The sequence below is a fragment of the Montipora capricornis genome, chromosome 13 (assembly GCF_036669925.1).
Source record: "Montipora capricornis isolate CH-2021 chromosome 13, ASM3666992v2, whole genome shotgun sequence".
Classification (NCBI taxonomy): Eukaryota; Metazoa; Cnidaria; class Anthozoa; order Scleractinia; family Acroporidae; genus Montipora; species Montipora capricornis.
The window spans coordinates 38370655-38390654 of NC_090895.1; the positions used below are offsets into that span (position 1 = coordinate 38370655).

Below are 20000 nucleotides of genomic sequence, written 5' to 3' on the forward strand. Positions count from 1 at the left end.
TCGGTAAGGCCCCTAACTGGATTGGCGGCGGTTTGTTTCTGCCAGGTTGCATCAAGGAAGCGAACAAAGTTCTTGTCGAGTGAAAGGACATAGATCAAGTTCTGCCGCCAACTTTCGTACGAAGTAATCGTCTCGATCTTTGTTAACTGCCACTGTTTGGGTGCACGAGGCGAAGCGGCCATGCTGGAAAGTTCATAAATCGCTCACCAGAAATAACGGCGTTTTGACCTTGTGGAGGAGTAGATGTCGCAGGATCCAAAGTCCACACTTGTGTTAGGGAATTAGAGGCGTGAGTTAAGCGCTGCCACCACGCCAATAAAGAGGAAACACTGCGTTAACTGGAAGGTTTAATAAACGACAACAAGAAGCAAAACTGTAGCACGAGGATCGGACGTTCAGACGAGCCTGCGCAGCCGCTAACAACCGCTGAGTACAACGTAAATAACGTAGTGGCGCAAATTAATGTTACCCTTAATTTTTGATGTCTTTTTTTTTTTCTAGAATGATGACTCCAAGTGGCAACACAGTAAATTGCCAGAGATCTCAGTGTTCAGGTGAACTCACTGCATCTTGTTGTCACTTTCTTGTGCATTGATTTCATGATTCATCCGGACCTTCTAACTTGTGTTGACTGATAGTTATTTTACACATATAGATCATTTTCTCCCTTTGGTTATCATCTGTTGAGGACTTTGAGGGTTTCATCCTGCAGTACAATGTAGTTCTAATAATATAATCTTGAGAACATTATGTTTCCTTCCCCTCCTCAGAACACTGAATTGTGACTGGTTAAGCTGTTCACATACAGTATTCGCATTCAATTATAGCAGTATTCCCCCAACAACAATAATTTATTGTCAGAGATTCTTGAGTTGAAATCATGTTTTAATATTCTCTAATCTACTTGTATTAATTAGGTGTTGATGACTGCAAACTTGGTGCAAGAGTTTTGAGATTCCTTAATGACGATTTCCTGCTCCATGATTTCTCATGACACAATTTTGCGAGAGGACTTCAGGTAAATCTAACTATTTTTTGTTTAACACTGCTACGATTTGCGGTTTTTATCTCGTAATTGTGTCTGCTTTAAAAGCAGTTAATCCCAGTTAATCACACAATGTTGTGTGAACGTGGCCAAAAGAGTACAACATCATGCAAAATCCAAAATGTTGCACGAAAAATTTGACCGTTTTCAAATTTGATCCAACATGTTGCAACAAATCGCAACATATCGCAACAGGGTGGGCCAAACGTATGCAACATGATGTGCCCAACAATGTTGCAAGATAAATAAACTAGTTAAAATTGTTCGTTATTGCGCGAAAAATATGTAAATTGCCATACGTTTCGAGGCTGCTGCCTCTTGATCAGTGGATAAAAAGCAACTGTAAATTGTGCGCGTGACATAATGAAAATTTGAAATTGAAGTTATTTGCGCGCGCTGACTGGAAAGAGCGCGCGTGTAAACATTCAAAACAAGCATAATTTCGATGTCACTAGCGTGTGTAGATTTTGGAAGTTTATAGGAAGACAAAGTCGGTATTAAGTCCTCCCGAATGTAACGTTTTGTGTTTGAAAATCATCCTGGCTTCGAAACGGCCCCTGTCCTGGGTATCTCGGAAGCCAGAGCGGATTACGGATACCAGCATATCAGTCGAGGCATGACCTGGTGATGCAAAATGTCGACCAACGGGAAGATCGATGTAGGTTTGTGTTGAACGTAAGTGTTCTCTGAATCGATCTCCCAGGCGTCTTCCTGTCTCTCCGATGTATACCTCCTTGTAGTGTATGCTGGTGAGGAGACGATCAGATGATACACTACAAGGAAACTGACACTCATTCTTACCTGAATTACACATCTTCTCAACCTGCCCGTTTACAGTCAGATTCTCCGTTTACGACGCATCTGCAGTGAGGAGAATGACTTTGAAAACAAAAGCAAAGAAATGGCGAGCTTTTTCCGAAACCGTGGTTATCCATCAAATGTGGTTCAGCGAGCACAAGAACGAGTATCCCTCGTGACGTCATTATTTCAGAGAGTTCAGATGTACCCGATGCTCAACCTACCAGCCCTCTGGTGTTGACGTACCATCGATAATCCCTCAAACGCACTGGTCAAAAACATCATGACCAGAAACTTCCATTTGCTGCGAGATGACCCAGACACTAGAGACATTTACGAACCAGTACGAGTTTTGTGTGCGTATCGTCGCGATAAGAACCTGCGTGACTCCTTGGTGAGAAGTCATCTAAACAACACAACTGCTTCTGTCGAAGATCGCGGTACGTTTCCATGTGGTCGGTCGCGGTGCAATACTTGCGCCCACACCAATGCTTCACCTACGATCAACACTCCTGGGGGACACATCACCATCAATTCCAAGTACACCTGTACAAGCTACAACGTGGTATATCTCATCAAATGTCGTACCTGCAACAAGGTGTACATCGGAGAGACAGGAAGACGCCTGGGAGATCGATTCAGAGAACAGTTACGTTCAACACAAACCAACATCGATCTTCCCGTTGGTCGACATCTTGCATCACCAGGACATGCCTCGACTGATATGCTGGTATCCGTAATCCGCTCTGGCTTCCGAGATACCCAAGACAGGCGCCGTTTCCAAGCCAGGATGATTTTCAAACACAAAACGTTACACCCGGGAGGACTTAATACCGACTTTGCCTTCCTATAGACTCCCAAAATCTACACGCACTAGTGGCTTCGAAATTATGCTTGTTTTGATTGTTTACACGCGCGTTCTTTCCAGTCAGCGCGCGCAAATAACTTCAATTCAAATTTTCATTATGTCACGCGCACAATTTACAGTTGCTTTTTATCCACTGATCAAGAGGCAGCAGCCTCGAAACGTTAGGCCATTTTACATATTTTTCGCGCAATAACGAACAATTTTGACTAGTTTATTTATCTCCAAACTTTGCGCAACACAGTTTTCTTCTTGTTTCACACAATGTTGCAAGATGTTGCGTTGAAATGTTGCGAGCGTTTGGCCAGGCCTTAATACTACTAACAATTCGGTGCTCACACTATTTACAATACTAACACTACTTACAATACTTACAATACAATACTTGCGGAACGATACTAACACTAATTGACACTCCGTATATATCGACACTGCAACAAGCAGCTCCTTCATTGTCATGCATGAGTAATAAGGAACGTAGTATACTTTTTTGATTTTGAAGAACTAGAAGCTTTGTATGAAATAAAATCCATTTTTTTAAGAATTTATCTTGTTCACCTGATCTACATTTGAGTACAAAAGTCAGCGATATGGCACGACGTTTCGAAGTATCTTGACCTCAATGTCAAGTGATAAATGTAATGGTCGTTTCAAACTTAAATTAAGTGGTTATTTATAACGTCAGCCAACGAATTAGTGCGCGCGATTAGGTGTTCTAAACAAATACTTTCGCGCGAATTGAGTCTGATCGACTCTGGCTTCCTCTCACGGATGAAAAGCATTTCGCGGATTAGACAGTCAAACTTTCCCTGACATTTTTTTAAAACCGAGAACAGTTTCTGTGTGATACAGATTATATCAGCTACACCACTCAGTCTTCATCTCCATCAGCAAATTGAAGAATACAGAGCCTCCCCCGTTGGTGCACTTGTGAAAGGTTGCCAAGGAATTTCCAACCCCGAGCTTTTGAAACTGTTCTCCGTTTTAAAGAAATGTCAGGGAAAGCTTGACTATCTATTCGGCGAAATGCTTTTCATCCGTGAGGGGAAGCCAAAGTTGAACAAGCAATCAGACTCAATTCGCCCGAAAGTATTTGTTGAGAACACTTAATCGCGCGCACTATAATTATAAACAACCACTTGAAACGACCATTACATTTATCACTTGATGATGAAGTCAAGTTGACTTCGAAACGTCGTGTAATATTGCTGAATTTTGTACTCAAATGTATTTCAAAAAGTTTTTTACGTCACCTGATTTAGACGCAATGTATTTTTCTAATGATAATTTATCATGAGCTAAAGACATAAATTCGCAAACTGACTGAAACTTAGTTTTAGTGCTGACATTAATGTTTAGATAACTGATATTTCCCTATAATGATGAAGTGGTTGAGGGCCAAACGGTGTCGAGAAGGATGAAGTGTACCCTACTAAACACCCAGATTCGAAAGCTGAATTTTTTTCCTAGTGAGGTTACTATACCACTTTTGAAATTCTACCCAGAAAGAATTAGCTTGATTGCATTCAATAAACAATTGCAAAATAGTATGGATCTCTGAAGGATAGAAGGGACAAGTTGGAGAATCAACTCTCTCTTCATGGTTTTTTTTTTCAAGTTTGGAGAAGTTGTCCTCTGAAAGTCACCAAAAGTTAAATACGAATAGCTCTTTGTGCTATATTATATTCCGTATCATCTTAGTGACTTGTCACGTAGCTAGAGTATAATTTAGATTTTTACCCTGTTTTGACCTACAAATAGTAAATTTAACATGACATTTCCCCTTTAATTTCGTTATGCATACTAAATCTTTTGAATCAGCAACAAGGTGGCTTGCGTGGAGACCTCCCCCCACGAGAATGCAGCTGTAGTATCAACATGTTCCGCCGCAGTGATTGCAGCAGTTGAAAAAGACACCTTTGACTGGAGCTGCAAGTCACTGTAAGTTGCAAAAGGTACATACCACCGAAAGTGCAAATAAGAGAAAGAAAGGAGGGAATTTGATTACAGTTAGTTACCTTAAGTGTATCAACTTGTTTGATAAAACATGATAAAATAAAACCGAATTTTAGATGTCATTTCTAAGAAACTCCTTAATTGGAATTGAAAGTACTTGACCGCTAGTAGCCAGACGTCTTGTGTTTTCGCTTTCAAACAGACCGCCGGGGCAGATATCTGTAAACAGACAAATATTATATATTAACTATGATTGTCGGATCCAACTTAATAGCAACGATTTGAATCATGGGGATGTAGCAAAAGTTCCCTTGACCCAAAAAGGGTGACTCTTTCAATGTAATTAAAGATGATTCTCTTAAACGCAACTCTTGCATCATGGCGACTTTGTTTATAAGGCTCCTCGAATTTTTTTTGAGACCGCAGTGTCGCAATACCTGTCCAATATTGGCTTTGTCTAACATTTATTTGAGAAAGGAAATTTGAGGCAACTAATTACGAGTACAATTTCAATGATCCAAGCAAATTCCGATTCCAAACACCACAACCTTTCCTTCGATATACTTGTGGCGAAGTTCACTCTTAAAAAAAAGAAACATTACTATTTACAGTTTTTTACAGTTCTGTTTCCTGTTGTTATTGACCTAAAAGTTCCGTAGGCGTGGTCATTTAAACTTACACTTAAACGTGCAATGGTTTTAGCTCATAAGACATTAGGTATTCATGCCAGGGCGGCCAGTATCTTGTGACATTTCCTCCGTTGGCTGCACTTAGATTTAACTGATTTGCTCATAAACAGGTTATACGTTTATACAACATGGGCAATTGTTGTGATAAAAAGCTTGCGAAGAACACTGGATTAAAAAGTCGATTTAATTAGGTTCTAGTTTCTCGTAAGAGCACTGAATATTTCAACAGACTACTCCGAAGTTTCAGAAACGGCGACGGCGACGCCACATGACATGCAATATCATTGGTTAAAATGAAAAACAATGTGGCAAGCATTTCAGCACGTATTATTGCCGTATATACTCTGCATGACATCGATGTGAAATCACCAAATTTGAGGTTTTGACGCAAAAGTGAGCGTGCAACAGAGAATCTTTCCTTTTCTATTTTCACTCTGACCCCGCTCATATCGATTTATTTTTAGGATACTTCGCCCACATCGTACGACGTGAACGAGACGGAATAATCGCGAAAGACGACAGTGCAAAGTTATATTTTTTGGTGATATTTCGCGGTTAACGTCGCCGTCCGAGTCAGATTTTAAAGTTCCTATTATGCTGGCCTCAGTACTACCTGTATGCTATGGTAAGTACAAGCTCGTAACTTGAAGGGGCCCGTATATCCCACTATAGTTGGTATCGCAGATCTCCAATTGACTCCTCGGGATAAAGTCGTACTACACGTACTTTAGCGCATGTTTTTGAGATACTCTGCATGCAACGACATGAAATCACCATATTCGAGGAGTCATGTAGCAACTCTCGTAACGTATGTGATTGGCTCGCTACCCTAGCCAAAAAAGACCAACTAATTGAAACATTAACTTAAAATCAATAGAAGTTCTTTATACAATACAAAACAATAGCAGATTACAAGAGCTGCTGCTACATTACTTAATTTGAGGTTTTGACAAAACGACAAGGTGAGAAGAGAGATTTTAACATTTCCTTTGATACTTTTACTCTGAAACCTCTCTTACCAATAGCCCAATTTCGATATATTAAAATTCACTGTCCTGAACAAAAGGCATCATGTCGAGCCCCTGGGGAGTAAGCTCATACATATATGTTATTTGCCAGTTCAGGGGTTGAAAAAGCACTTCAAGACCTCGGTCACAGTTTTTCGCTTTATAACTTGTTAATAATTTTTTCCTCTCTCTCTCTTCCTCTCTGAAATCATTTTTTTAATTGTTGACTCGCACCGCGCTTGATAGCGAATGCAGTAAGCGACCTACAAACTGAACGTTTCAAAGAGAAATATTTTTATTGGAATCTTATTTCCACGCCTCTTGTCTAATAAAAATCTATTTTGAAACAGTTACATGTACTTCTGTATGGTTTGGCATCAAAAACTGGGAATTTAAGGTTATTACACACGTTCACGCAACCAGGGCTAGGATTCCGCTCGGGTTGGCAGGCAAGATATAAAAATTCTTCCCGCTCCCAGAGCCGATCAGATTGCAGGATTCGCAGAATTCCGCCCGCTCGCGCATTGAGAAAAAAATCCTTATTTTTATTACCCAGGGCTTCGGAATCATGTTCAGTTTTAAGATTCTTCGCCAGCATCGTACGACGTGACCGACGTGGAATAATCGCGAACGACTTGCTAAGTTATGTTTAGAGGTGACTCTTTAGTCTTTGTTTCAGCCTACTAGAAGGAGCTTCACAAGAAACGACGTGCATGGGTCTTGTGAGCACTACACACCGCGCTTACAATTCACTACTCATCTTTACATTACAGTAATGGGACCGACGCGTGCGCGTGCGCGTGTGTTTAAATTTCGGCTTTTCTCTTTGAAGGAGATTAAGTTTACAATACATATTATTGGTATGAACAATATGTCGACGGAAGTTGAAAGTTTATAGAATTTTGACCAAACACCAATTAAGACACTCGTGACAGTTCGATGGCAACGGATGTATTTTTTGTTAATTTAAAAAGTCTGAAAGTACACCTTTTGGACTCCACTCAGCCTGACGCAAGGTTTACTTTAAAAAAATTCATTTCACACAATACTCATCCGAGACAAATACTGATCATGACCGAACTGCCGCGATCACCGATCTCTGAGATAGATACATAATAATTTATAGGGGAATAATGACACTAATGGCATCTTCGGATTTTGCCAAAAAACGCACAAGGAGAAGAAACTTATTTTCACTTCAGTTCTGGAATCAAAATCGCATAGATCATTGGAAACATTTTGCAGTAGTCCCTAGTTCATCTTCTCGCTGCTTGCCTTTGAAACTCAGTTTTGGTGACAGGAGTAATTTAAGGAAATAGATCTATTTAGCACTACCATATCTGTGTGCAAACTGCTCAATTCAGGTCGTTAGGAGGTCTCTAATACGGCGTGTACTAAAACCAGGAACACCGGAACACCGGAACACCCCGGAACACCGGAACTCCGGAACACTCCGGAACACCCTAGAAGTAACCCAAAACCCTCAATTTGGCTAACCTTAGGCCTAGCTAGCTAGCTAGCTGAAGAGGTCCTTAAAGGGGCACTGTCATGAACTGCGCATGCTCGAGTTTGTTTGCTCTCGAGCCCACGGAAAATTCTAGCCGCCATCATGGATTCACGCGTGAGTCACGCATATTCCCCGGAGTTTCTCCTTTGTCCACCATGGCCCTCCACAGTGGACACTATTTTGAATTTGTCGATTCAACTTGAAAAAAGTTAACCTAACACTTTTCAAGTTTTCACAAGACGCCAGCGCATGCGCTTCTCGTGACAGTTTGCCTTTAAAGGAGACCTCCGATTAGACAACGGACATATTTTTAATATATACAACAAGTGTTTCCCTGTGTGTGTTCTTTGCTATTTTTCTCATGCAGTAAAGTCAATTTTTTGTGAAACGGCCATTAGCTAAAGGCCGAAAATTTCAAATTGTTTTCCTAAACAGGACTTCCTACCCTTTTTTTCTTTCACTTCCTTTAATTAAATGACGCAGGATCTTTGAAAGCAAACGAAAACATCATTAGCTCGAACTGAATCTTTTTTTGGCAGCGTTTCCTACCATCTAAATTTGTCGTCACGTCACGTCACGTCACGTCACGAGAAGCGCATGCGCTGGCGTCTTGTGAAAACTTGAAAAGTGACAACGGACATATTTTTAATATATACAACAAGTGTTTCCCTGTGTGTGTTCTTTGCTATTTTTCTCATGCAGTAAAGTCATTTTTTTGTGAAACGGCCATTAGCTAAAGGCCGGAAATTTCAAATTGTTTTCCTAAACAGGACTTCCTACCCTTTTTTTCTTTCACTTCCTTTAATTAAATGACGCAGGATCTTTGAAAGCAAACGAAAACATCATTAGCTCGAATTTAATCTTTTTTTGGCAGCGTTTCCTACCATCTAAATTTGTCGTTTTCGAAAGTGCATTGAAGACGAATAATTTATGATACAAATTGTACTTAAAGTTCATGACACAAATTATACTTGAAGAGCTAAGGTGGCTTTCCTCTCTGATGGAGTTTATCGTTGACCCTGTGCCTGCGAAAGCCATATTTATTGACAACACCATTTCAAAATCGAAGGGACCAACCAAAAATAAATTAGTTTTAGGATCAGATGCAGTTCTTTTGAGAATTCTATTTTCGTAGGAGTTTTGTTGGAGAACCTAGCTTGTAGTTCCGGTAACGATTTCAAGAGATAATATCGTCGACATTCGGGTTTTTCTTCAAACAGAGCAGCATTCTTAGAGCGTGGAGATTTCTTGTTACGACCTTCACATTTCGTGGAGCCGTTTAACTGGTGGAAACTGTCCAAGCCCATTTTATTTTTGAGTGAGGTCTAAGTTGGGTCGCAGCGGAATTTCAAATCAAGGTATTGTATAAAATGAAACAGTTTAGATAATCTAAGTTTAGGCAAGTAAACCTGGTCTGAGTATTTCTCATGAAGTCAGATATGACCCAAGGTCAACTGAATCAAAGTGATTGTAATTTAATTGAAAATTCTTGGTAAAATTAATTATACCGCATCGAACCTGCGCACCAACTTTAATAGGGACCTTAAATCGGAGGACCATTCTCGTCACCAGACCCTCGGATCTTATGTCTGTGCATGACCTTAGGCTCTGGGAAACTCTATGTAGAAGAACATCCGCCCGTTCCTATAGCCAAAAATTAGCTATTTGAACCTTACAGCGCCTGCTCACTCCTCTCGTGCTAGCATGAATGCACCAATCAGAGACGCTTATCATTGTTCTTTACGAAAACCAATGAGAAGAAACTTTGTATCAGGGTTCCTCAGAGCAAAAGAGAAGAGCTCTGGGGTCGAGATTGATCGGAGGACGAGGACGACTACCATTTTTCCGTTCTGAGCATGCGCACGCGCATGCGCACGAGCACTTCGTAAAATGTCGGCCTTCAAACCTTATGCGCGTGCTCATTACGGAAAACTCGTACACGTAGTCATCCTCGTCTTTCGATCTAAAGGTCCCTATTAAGATCTCGAATACCGACGAGCAGCTGTCTGTCCTTGCAGGTCAACGTTTGGTGTTGGGACCCATTTCTGTTTATATAACTCACGCTCGAATGGATTACATAGGAGTAATAAAGATAGATATCTTTTTTTAAAAAAATTGCTACACGGCCAGCGTGTAAATAAGTGTACCCCATCATGATTCTATTGACAAGAAGGATCATAAGTTGATTTTACTCCGGTTTTCCTCCCTCTTCAAAATTGACTCTCAGCAGAAACCCATAAGAGTTGAAACGTGTAACGGGCGTTCACAGCTTGCGAATATTCAGTGCGAACTGATTGGTTGAATGTTTCAGTGCTAAGTACCATATTTGGAAACCCCTCGCTCTTGTTGTTCCAAATATGGTACTTAGCAAATCGAATATTCAGAAGCTTGTTTCGTAGCACACAAGGGGCCGTTACACGTTTCAACCCTTATGAGTTTCTGCTCTCAGTTAATAAGATCCGGGCGGATACCCTTGAAAGAGAAAACCTCTGGTGTCTCGCCCTTTCACTGTATTAAAATGAATAAAGCTTCATTTCTTTCTTTCAAGATATACCTTGAACTCGTAATTGGCGAGCTCCCTGCTAGCTTGATAGTTCAGTTAGTAGATCACAATCGAGTCCCTCGATACCCGTTAGTTGAAGTTGGCTTGCTCGCAACTACGCGTGTTGTTTAATATCCAATCGCAATTATCTTTCCACCTTTCATTTCAGGATCATGAATGATTAAACACTTTCTGTGTTGTTGTTCTGGGAAAAAATTAACACGAGATTTCCAGTGCTATTCTACATAGGACGGCTGCTCACTCTTACTAATGTTGACTCAATTCAGACTAGTAAAGGCACGTTTCAAGTGGTTGTTTATAATTATAGTGCGCGCGATTAAGTGTTCTAAACAAATACTTTCGCGCGAATTGAGTCTGATCGACTTTGGCTTCCTCTCACGGATGAAAAGCATTTCGCGGATTAGACAGTAAAACTTTCCCTGACATTTCTTTAAAACGGAGAACAGTTTCAGTGTGATACAGATTATATCAGCTACACCACTCAGTCTTCATCTCCATCAGCGAATTGAAGAATACAGAGCCTCCCACGTTGGTGCATTTGTGAAAGGTTGCCAAGGAATTTCAAACCCCGAGCTTTTGAAACTGTTCTCCGTTTTAAAGAAATGTCAGGGAAAGCTTGACTATCTATTCGGCGAAATGGTTTTCATCCGTGAGGCGAAGCCAAAGTTGAACAAACAATCAGACTCAATTCGCCCGAAAGTATTTGTTGAGAACACTTAATCGCGCGCACTATAATTATAAACAACCACTTGAAACGACCATTACATTTATCACTTGATGATGAAGTCAAGTTGACTTCGAAACGTCGTGTAATATTGCTGAATTTTGCACTCAAATGTATCTCAAAAAGTTTTTTACGTCACCTGATTTAGTCGCAATATATTTTTCTAATGATAATTTATCACGAGCTAAAGACATAAATTCGCAAACTGACTGAAACTTAGTTTTAGTGCTGACGTTAATGTTTAGATAACTGATATTTCCCTATAATGATGAAGTGGTTGAGGGCCAAACGGTGTCAAGAAGGGTGAAGTGTACCCTACTAAACACCCAGATTCGAAAGGTGAAGTTTTTTCCTAGTGAGGTTAGTATACCATTTTTGAAATTCTACCCAGAAGGAATTAGCTTGATTGCATTCAATAAACAATTGCAAAATAGTATGGATCTCTGAAGGATAGAAGGGACACGTTGGAGAATCAACTCTCTCTTCATGGTTTTTTTTTTCAAGTTTGGAGAAGTTGTCCTCTGAAAGTCACCAAAAGTTAAATACGAATAGCTCTTTGTGCTATATTATATTCCGTATCATCTTAGTGACTTGTCACGTAGCTAGAGTATAATTTAGATTTTTACCCTGTTTTGACCTACAAATAGTAAATTTAACATGACATTGCCCCTTTAATTTCGTTATGCATACTAAATCTTTTGAATCAGCAACAAGGTGGCTTGCGTGGAGACCTCCCCCCACGAGAATGCAGCTGTAGTATCAACATGTTCCGCCGCAGTGATTGCAGCAGTTGAAAAAGACACCTTTGACTGGAGCTGCAAGTCACTGTAAGTTGCAAAAGGTACATACCACCGAAAGTGCAAATAAGAGAAAGAAAGGAGGGAATTTGATTACAGTTAGTTACCTTAAGTGTATCAACTTGTTTGATAAAACATGATAAAATAAAACCGAATTTTAGATGTCATTTCTAAGAAACCCCTTGGAATTGAAAGTACTTGACCGCTAGTAGCCAGACGTCTGGTGTTTTCGCTTTCAAACAGACCGCCGGGGCAGATATCTGTAAACAGACAAATATTATATATTAACTATGATTGTCGGATCCAACTTAATAGCAACGATTTGAATCATGGGGATGTAGCAAAAGTTCCCTTGACCCAAAAAGGGTGACTCTTTCAATGTAATTGAAGATGATTCTCTTAAACGCAACTCTTGCATCATGGCGACTCTGTTTATAAGGCTCCTCGAATTTTTTTTGAGACCGCAGTGTCGCAATACCTGTCCAATATTGGCTTTGTTTAACATTAATTTGAGAAAGGAAATTTGAGGCAACTAATTACGAGTACAATTTTAATGATCCAAGCAATTCCGATTCCAAACACAACAACCTTTCCTTCGACATACTTGTGGCGAAGTTCACTCTTAAAAAAGAGAAACATTACTATTTACAGTTTTTTACAGTACTGTTTCCTGTTGTTATTGACCTAAAAGTTCCGTAGGCGTGGTCATTTAAACTTACACTTAAACGTGCAATGGTTTTAGCTCATAAGACATTAGGTATTCATGCCAGGGCGGCCAGTATCTTGTGACATTTCCTCCGTTGGCTGCACTTAGATTTAACTGATTTGCTCATAAACAGGTTATACGTTTATACAACATGGGCAATTGTTGTGATAAAAAGCTTGCGAAGAACACTGGATTAAAAAGTCGATTTAATTAGGTTCTAGTTTCTCGTAAGAGCACTGTATATTTCAGAAGACTACTCCGAAGTTTCAGAAATGGCGACGGCGACGGGGACGCCACATGACATGCAATATCATTGGTCAAAATGGAAAACAATGTGGCAAGCATTTCAGCACGTATTATTACCCTATATACTCTGCATGACATCGATGTGAAATCACCAAATTTGAGGTTTTGACGCAAAAGTGAGCGTGCAAACAGAGAATCTTTCCTTCTCTATTTTCACTCTGACACCGCTCATATCGATTTATTTTTAGGATACTTCGCCCACATCGTACGACGTGAACGAGACGGAATAATCGCGAAAGACGACAGTGCAAAGTTATATTTTTTGGTGATATTTCGCGGTCAACGTCGCCGTCCGAGTCAAATTTTAAAGTTCCTATTATGCTGGCCTCAGTACTACCTGTATGCTATGGTAAGTACAAGCTCATAACTTGAAGGGGCCCGTATATCCCACTATAGTTGGTATCGCAGATCTCCAATTGACTCCTCGGGATAAAGTCGTACTACACGTACTTTAGCGCATGTTTTGAGCTACTCTGCATGCAACGACATGAAATCACCATATTCGAGGAGTCATGTAGCAACTCTCGTAACGTATGTGATTGGCTCGCTACCCTAGCCAACTAATTGATACATTGACTTTAACTTAAAATCAATAGAAGTTCTTTACAATACAAAACAATAGCAGATTACAAGAGCTGCTGCTACATTACTTAATTTGAGGTTTTGACAAAACGACAAAGTGAGCAGAGAGATTTTAACATTTCCTTTGATATTTTTACTCTGAAACCTCTCTTACCAATAGCCCAATTTCGATATATTAAAATTCACTGTCCTGAACAAAAGGCATCATGTCGAGCCCCTGGGGAGTAAGCTCATACATATATGTTATTTGCCAGTTCAGGGGTTGAAAAAGCACTTCAAGACCTCGATCACAGTTTTTCGCTTTATAACTTGTTAATAATTTTTTCCTCTCTCTCTCTTCCTCTCTGAAATCACTTTTTTAATTGTTGACTCGCACCGCGCTTGATAGCGAATGCAGTAAGCGACCTACAAACTGAACGTTTCAAAGAGAAATATATTTATTGGAATCTTATTTCCACGCCTCTTGTCTAATAAAAATCTATTTTGAAACAGTTACATGTACTTCTGTATGGTTTGGCATCAAAAACTGGAAATTTAAGGTTATTACACACACGCTCACGCAACCAGGGCTAGGATTCCGTTCGGGTTGGCAGGCAAGATATAAAAATTCTTACCGCTCCCAGAGCCGATCAGATTGTAGGATTCGCAGAATTCCGCCCGCTCGCGCATTGAGAAAAAAATCCTTATTTTTATTACCCAGGGCTTCGGAATCATGTTCAGTTTTAAGATTCTTCGCCAGCGTCGTACGACGTGACCGATGTGGAATAAGCGCGAACGACTTGCTAAGTTTTGTTTAGAGGTGGCTCTTTAGTCTTTATTTCAGCCTACTAGAACGAGCTTCACAAGAAACGACGTGCATGGGTCTTGTGAGCACTACACACCGCGCTTACAATTCACTACTCATCTTTACATTACGGTAATTGCAAGGTACCGATGATTCAATTTTAAAAACGTGGGACCGATGCGTGCGCGTGTGTTTAAATTTCGGCTTTTCTCTTTGAAGGAGATTAAGTTTACAATACATATTATTGGTATGAACAATATGTCGACGGAAGTTGAAAGTTTATAGAATTTTGACCAAACACCAATTAAGACACTCGTGACAGTTCGATGGCAGCGTATGTATTTTTTGTTAATTTAAAAAGTCTGAAAGTACACCTTTTGGACTCCACTCAGCCTGACGCAAGGTTTACTTTAAAAAAATTCAATTCACACAATACTCATCCGAGACAAATACTGATCATGACCGAACTGCCGCGATCACCGATCTCTGAGATAGATACATAAGAATTTATAGGGGAATAATGACACTAATGGAATCTTCGGATTTTGCCAAAAAACACACAAGGAGAAGAAACTTATTTTCACTTCAGTTCTGGAATCAAAATCGCATAAATCATTGGAAACATTTTGCAGTAGTCCCTAGTTCATCTTCTCGCTGCTTGCCTTTGAAACTCAGTTTTGGTGACAGGAGTAATTTAAGGAAATAGATCTATTTAGCACTACCATATCTGTGTGCAAACTGCTCAATTCAGGTCGTTAGGAGGTCTCTAATACGGCGTGTACTAAAACCAGGAACACGGGAACACCGGAACACCGGAACACCGGAACACCCCGGAACACCGGAACTCCGGAACACTCCGGAACACCCTGGAGGTAACCCAAAACCCTCAATTTGGCTAACCCTAGTCCTAACTAGCTAGCTGAAGAGGTCCTTAAAGGGGCACTGTCATGAGCTGCGCATGCTCGAGTTTGTTTGCTCTCGAGCCCACGGAAAATTCTAGCCGCCATCATGGATTCACGCGTGAGTCACGTATATTCGCCGGAGTTTCTCCTTTGTCCACCATGGCCCTCCACAGTGGACACCATTTTGAATTTGTCGATTCAACTTGAAAAAAGTTAACCTAACACTTTTCAAGTTTTCACAAGACGCCAGCGCATGCGCTTCTCGTGACAGTTTGCCTTTAAAGGAGACCTCCGATTAGACAACGGACATTTTTTTTAATATATACAACAAGTGTTTTCCTGTGTGTGTTCTTTGCTATTTTTCTCATGCAGTAAAGTCAATTTTTTGTGAAACGGCCATTAGCTAAAGGCCGGAAATTTCAAATTGTTTTCCTAAGCAGGACTTCCTACCCTTTTTTTCTTTCACTTCCTTTAATTAAATGACGCAGGATCTTTGAAAGCAAACGAAAACATCATTAGCTCGAATTTAATCTTTTTTTGGCAGCGTTTCCTACCATCTAAATTTGTCGTCACGTCACGTCATGTCACGTCACGTCACGAGAAGCGCATGCGCTGGCGTCTTGTGAAAACTTGAAAAGTGACAACGGACATATTTTTAATATATACAACAAGTGTTTCCCTGTGTGTGTTCTTTGCTATTTTCTTATGCAGTAAAGTCAATTTTTTGTGAAACGGCCATTAGCTAAAGGCCGGAAATTTCAAATTGTTTTCCTAAACAGGACTTCCTACCCTTTTTTTCTTTCACTTCCTTTAATTAAATGACGCAGGATCTTTGAAAGCAAACGAAAACATCATTAGCTCGAATTTAATCTTTTTTTGGCAGCGTTTCCTACCATCTAAATTTGTCGTCACGTCACGTCATGTCACGTCACGTCACGAGAAGCGCATGCGCTGGCGTCTTGTGAAAACTTGAAAAGTGACAACGGACATATTTTTAATATATACAACAAGTGTTTCCCTGTGTGTGTTCTTTGCTATTTTCTTATGCAGTAAAGTCAATTTTTTGTGAAACGGCCATTAGCTAAAGGCCGGAAATTTCAAATTGTTTTCCTAAACAGGACTTCCAACCCTTTTTTTCTTTCGCTTCCTTTAATTAAATGACGCAGGATCTTTGAAAGCAAACGAAAACATCATTAGCTCGAACTGAATCTTTTTTTGGCAGCGTTTCCTACCATCTAAATTTGTCGTCACGTCACGTCACGTCACGTCACGAGAAGCGCATGCGCTGGCGTCTTGTGAAAACTTGAAAAGTGACAACGGACATATTTTTAATATATACAACAAGTGTTTCCCTGTGCGTGTTCTTTGCTATTTTTCTCATGCAGTAAAGTCAATTTTTTGTGAAACGGCCATTAGCTAAAGGCCGGAAATTTCAAATTGTTTTCCTAAACAGGACTTCCTACCCTTTTTTTCTTTCACTTCCTTTAATTAAATGACGCAGGATCTTTGAAAGCAAACGAAAACATCATTAGCTCGAATTTAATTTTTTTTTGGCAGCGTTTCCTACCATCTAAATTTGTCGTTTTCGAAAGTGCATTGAAGACGAATAATTTATGACACAAATTGCACTTAAAGTTCATGACACAAATTATACTTGAAGAGCTAAGGTGGCTTTCCTCTCTGATGGAGTTTATCGTTGACCCTGTGCCTGCGAAAGCCATATTTATTGACAACACCATTTCAAAATCGAAGGGACCAACCAAAAATAAATTAGTTTTAGGATCAGGTGCAGTTCTTTTGAGAATTCTATTTTCGTAGGAGTTTTGTTGGAGAACTTAGCTTGTAGTTCCGGTAACGATTTCAAAAGATAATATCGTCGACATTCGGGTTTTTCTTCAAACAGAGCAGCATTCTTAGAGCGTGGAGATTTCTTGTTACGACCTTCACATTTCGTGGAGCCGTTTAACTGGTGGAAACTGTCCAAGCCCATTTTATTTTTGAGTGAGGTCTAAGTTGGGTCGCAGCGGAATTTCAAATCAAGGTATTGTATAAAATGAAACAGTTTAGATAATCTAAGTTTAGGCAAGTAAACCTGGTCTGAGTATTTCTCATGAAGTCAGATATGACCCAAGGTCAACTGAATCAAAGTGATTGTAATTTAATTGAAAATTCGTGGTAAAATTAATTATACCGCATCGAACCTGCGCACCAACTTTAATAGGGACCTTAAATCGGAGGACCATTCTCGTCACCAGACCCTCGGATCTTATGTCTGTGCATGACCTTAGGCTCTGGGAAACTCTATGTAGGAGAACATCCGCCCGTTCCTATAGCCAAAAATTAGCTATTTGAACCTTACAGCGCCTGCTCACTCCTCTCGTGCTAGCATGAATGCACCAATCAGAGACGCTTATCATTGTTCTTTACGAAAACCAATGAGAAGAAACTTTGTATCAGGGTTCCTCAGAGCAAAAGAGAAGAGCTCTGGGGTCGAGATTGATCGGAGGACGAGGACGACTACCATTTTTCCGTTCTGAGCATGCGCATACGCACGAGCACTTCGTAAAATGTCGGCCTTCAAACCTTATGCGCGTGCTCATTACGGAAAACTCGTACACGTAGTCATCCTCGTCTTTCGATCTAAAGGTCCCTATTAAGATCTCGAATACCGACGAGCAGCTGTCTGTCCTTGCAGGTCAACGTTTGGTGTTGGGACCCATTTCTGTTTATATAACTCACGCTCGAATGGATTACATAGGAGTAATAAAGATAGATATCTTTTTTTAAAAAAATTGCTACACGGCCAGCGTGTAAATAAGTGTACCCCATCATGATTCTATTGACAAGAAGGATCATAAGTTGATTTTACTCCGGTTTTCCTCCCTCATCAAAATTGACTCTCAGCAGAAACCCATAAGAGTTGAAACGTGTAACGGGCGTTCACAGCTTGCGAATATTCAGTGCGAACTGATTGGTTGAATGTTTCAGTGCTAAGTACCATATTTGGAAACCCCTCGCTCTTGTTGTTCCAAATATGGTACTTAGCAAATCGAATATTCAGAAGCTTGTTTTGTAGCACACAAGGGGCCGTTACACGTTTCAACCCTTATGAGTTTCTGCTCTCAGTTAATAAGATCCGGGCGGATACCCTTGAAAGAGAAAACCTCTGGTGTCTCGCCCTTTCACTGTATTAAAATGAATAAAGCTTCATTTCTTTCTTTCAAGATATACCTTGAGCTCGTAATTGGCGAGCTCCCTGCTAGCTTGATAGTTCAGTTAGTAGATCACAATCGAGTCCCTCGATTCCCGTTAGTTGAAGTTGGCTTGCTCGCAACTACGCGTGTTGTTTAATATCCAATCGCAATTATCTTTCCACCTTTCATTTCAGGATCATGAATGATTAAACACTTTCTGTGTTGTTGTTCTGGGAAAAAATGAACACGAGATTTCCAGTGCTATTCTACATAGGACGGCTGCTCACTCTTTCTAATGTTGACTCAATTCAGACTAAGTAAAGGCACGACAAACCGTCCTTTTTTTCGAATAAAATCGAGCAAAGTATTTTATGAGTTGTTGTCTACTACTGTGGAAGTATCTTGATAGCTTCAGTCGTCAATTCAGGGAGCAGGGCTGGCGTTCTGGTGAGAGCACTCGTCTCTCACCAATGCGGCCCGGGTTCGATTACCAGAATCTTCGTCATATGTGGGTTGAGTAAATCGAAAGGAACTTTGGTTAAGGAGGCTCGAAATAGTTTCTCCCTTTTTCAAACAAATGAACATATTCTGTCCTTAGATACAGTTAGGGTAATCATATCAAGACGAAATTTGGCCAGGGTACTAAGTACCCATCGTAGATTTCTCACGTTACATTTTGCTCCAAAATAACGTTACCATGGCAACGATATTAGACATTTCTTTGAGCCTTAAAATCAACATATATTGTCTTTTTTGAAGAAACGGAACCGTGACGGTGAAATCTTCCAATTCAGCGTTACCAGATAATGTTGGAGATAACCTCTAAAATATTTCAAATTCTACAAAATCTGTAGGCCAGTTTTTCAGAAAAATCAGTTTTTTGAAATGTGTCTCTAACTTTTTTTTCACCTACAGAATTATTTTAAATTTGAAAGACAAACGTTTTAAATTAATCTAAGCTAACATGCAAAAAATGAAAAGAATTCACCGTCCGAAACCAGAGATATAAACGAGTAAAGTTGCAAAATCAGGAAAAATGAGGGGGTTACAAGATCAGCATTTACGCATGCGTCACCCGCTCATTCGAGTGCACGCGTGAGTGGAGCTACAGGCCAACACAAACGGATTTAAGTGACCATCAAACCGTTTGTGAGAATTTTCGTAGTTTTCGAGAATAGGAGATGTCTATTTATATTCCATATATATAGGAAGTGGAAGAAAGGTGAGCGAAATTAGCGGTATTTGTTTATTTCTGGTGACCCATTTAAATCATGAGCTGACGCGAGCTGCTTACGAATAGGCCTTATCACGGTTTTCGACGCCATCTTGATGGGTAGGCAAAGCGGTCAGAAATGACAGTGTTTGTATGGGAATCCGATAACAAATTACTTCTTCCAAAATTGAATTTTACACAATTTGTGAATCAAAACGTTAAAATACTAGGTAGAAGATTGTATTCACCAAGTTTGAAGGATGTAGCTTGGCTAGAAGACGCTGAACTAATTTTTTTTAAATTTTCCATACGTTTGTCTTTAAATCTTTTTCCCGCGAACCGAGCCAAATTTACAGACAAAT

General features: G+C 40.0%; 1 protein-coding gene across 10 annotated transcripts in view; it reads left to right on the top strand.

Moving 5' to 3' along the window:
• The first annotated feature begins 490 nt into the window (after nt 1-490).
• LOC138029700 (orexin/Hypocretin receptor type 1-like) overlaps nt 491-20000 on the top strand; it is a 28314-nt gene continuing 8804 nt past the window's right edge. For 3 of the 10 annotated variants that reach the window (XR_011127921.1, XM_068877448.1, XM_068877444.1), the window contains exons 1-7: nt 491-554; nt 918-1018; nt 4530-4663; nt 5818-5978; nt 9088-9225; nt 11862-11995; nt 13152-13312. The gene's annotated coding sequence lies outside the window, so the exon portion shown is untranslated. Of the gene's footprint in view, nt 555-917; nt 1019-4529; nt 4664-5817; nt 5979-9087; nt 9226-11861; nt 11996-13151; nt 13313-16867; nt 17018-17134; nt 17273-19534; nt 19648-20000 lie in introns of those variants that run through there. The other 7 variants (XM_068877447.1, XM_068877445.1, XM_068877446.1 and 4 more) reach the window with 7 other exon arrangements.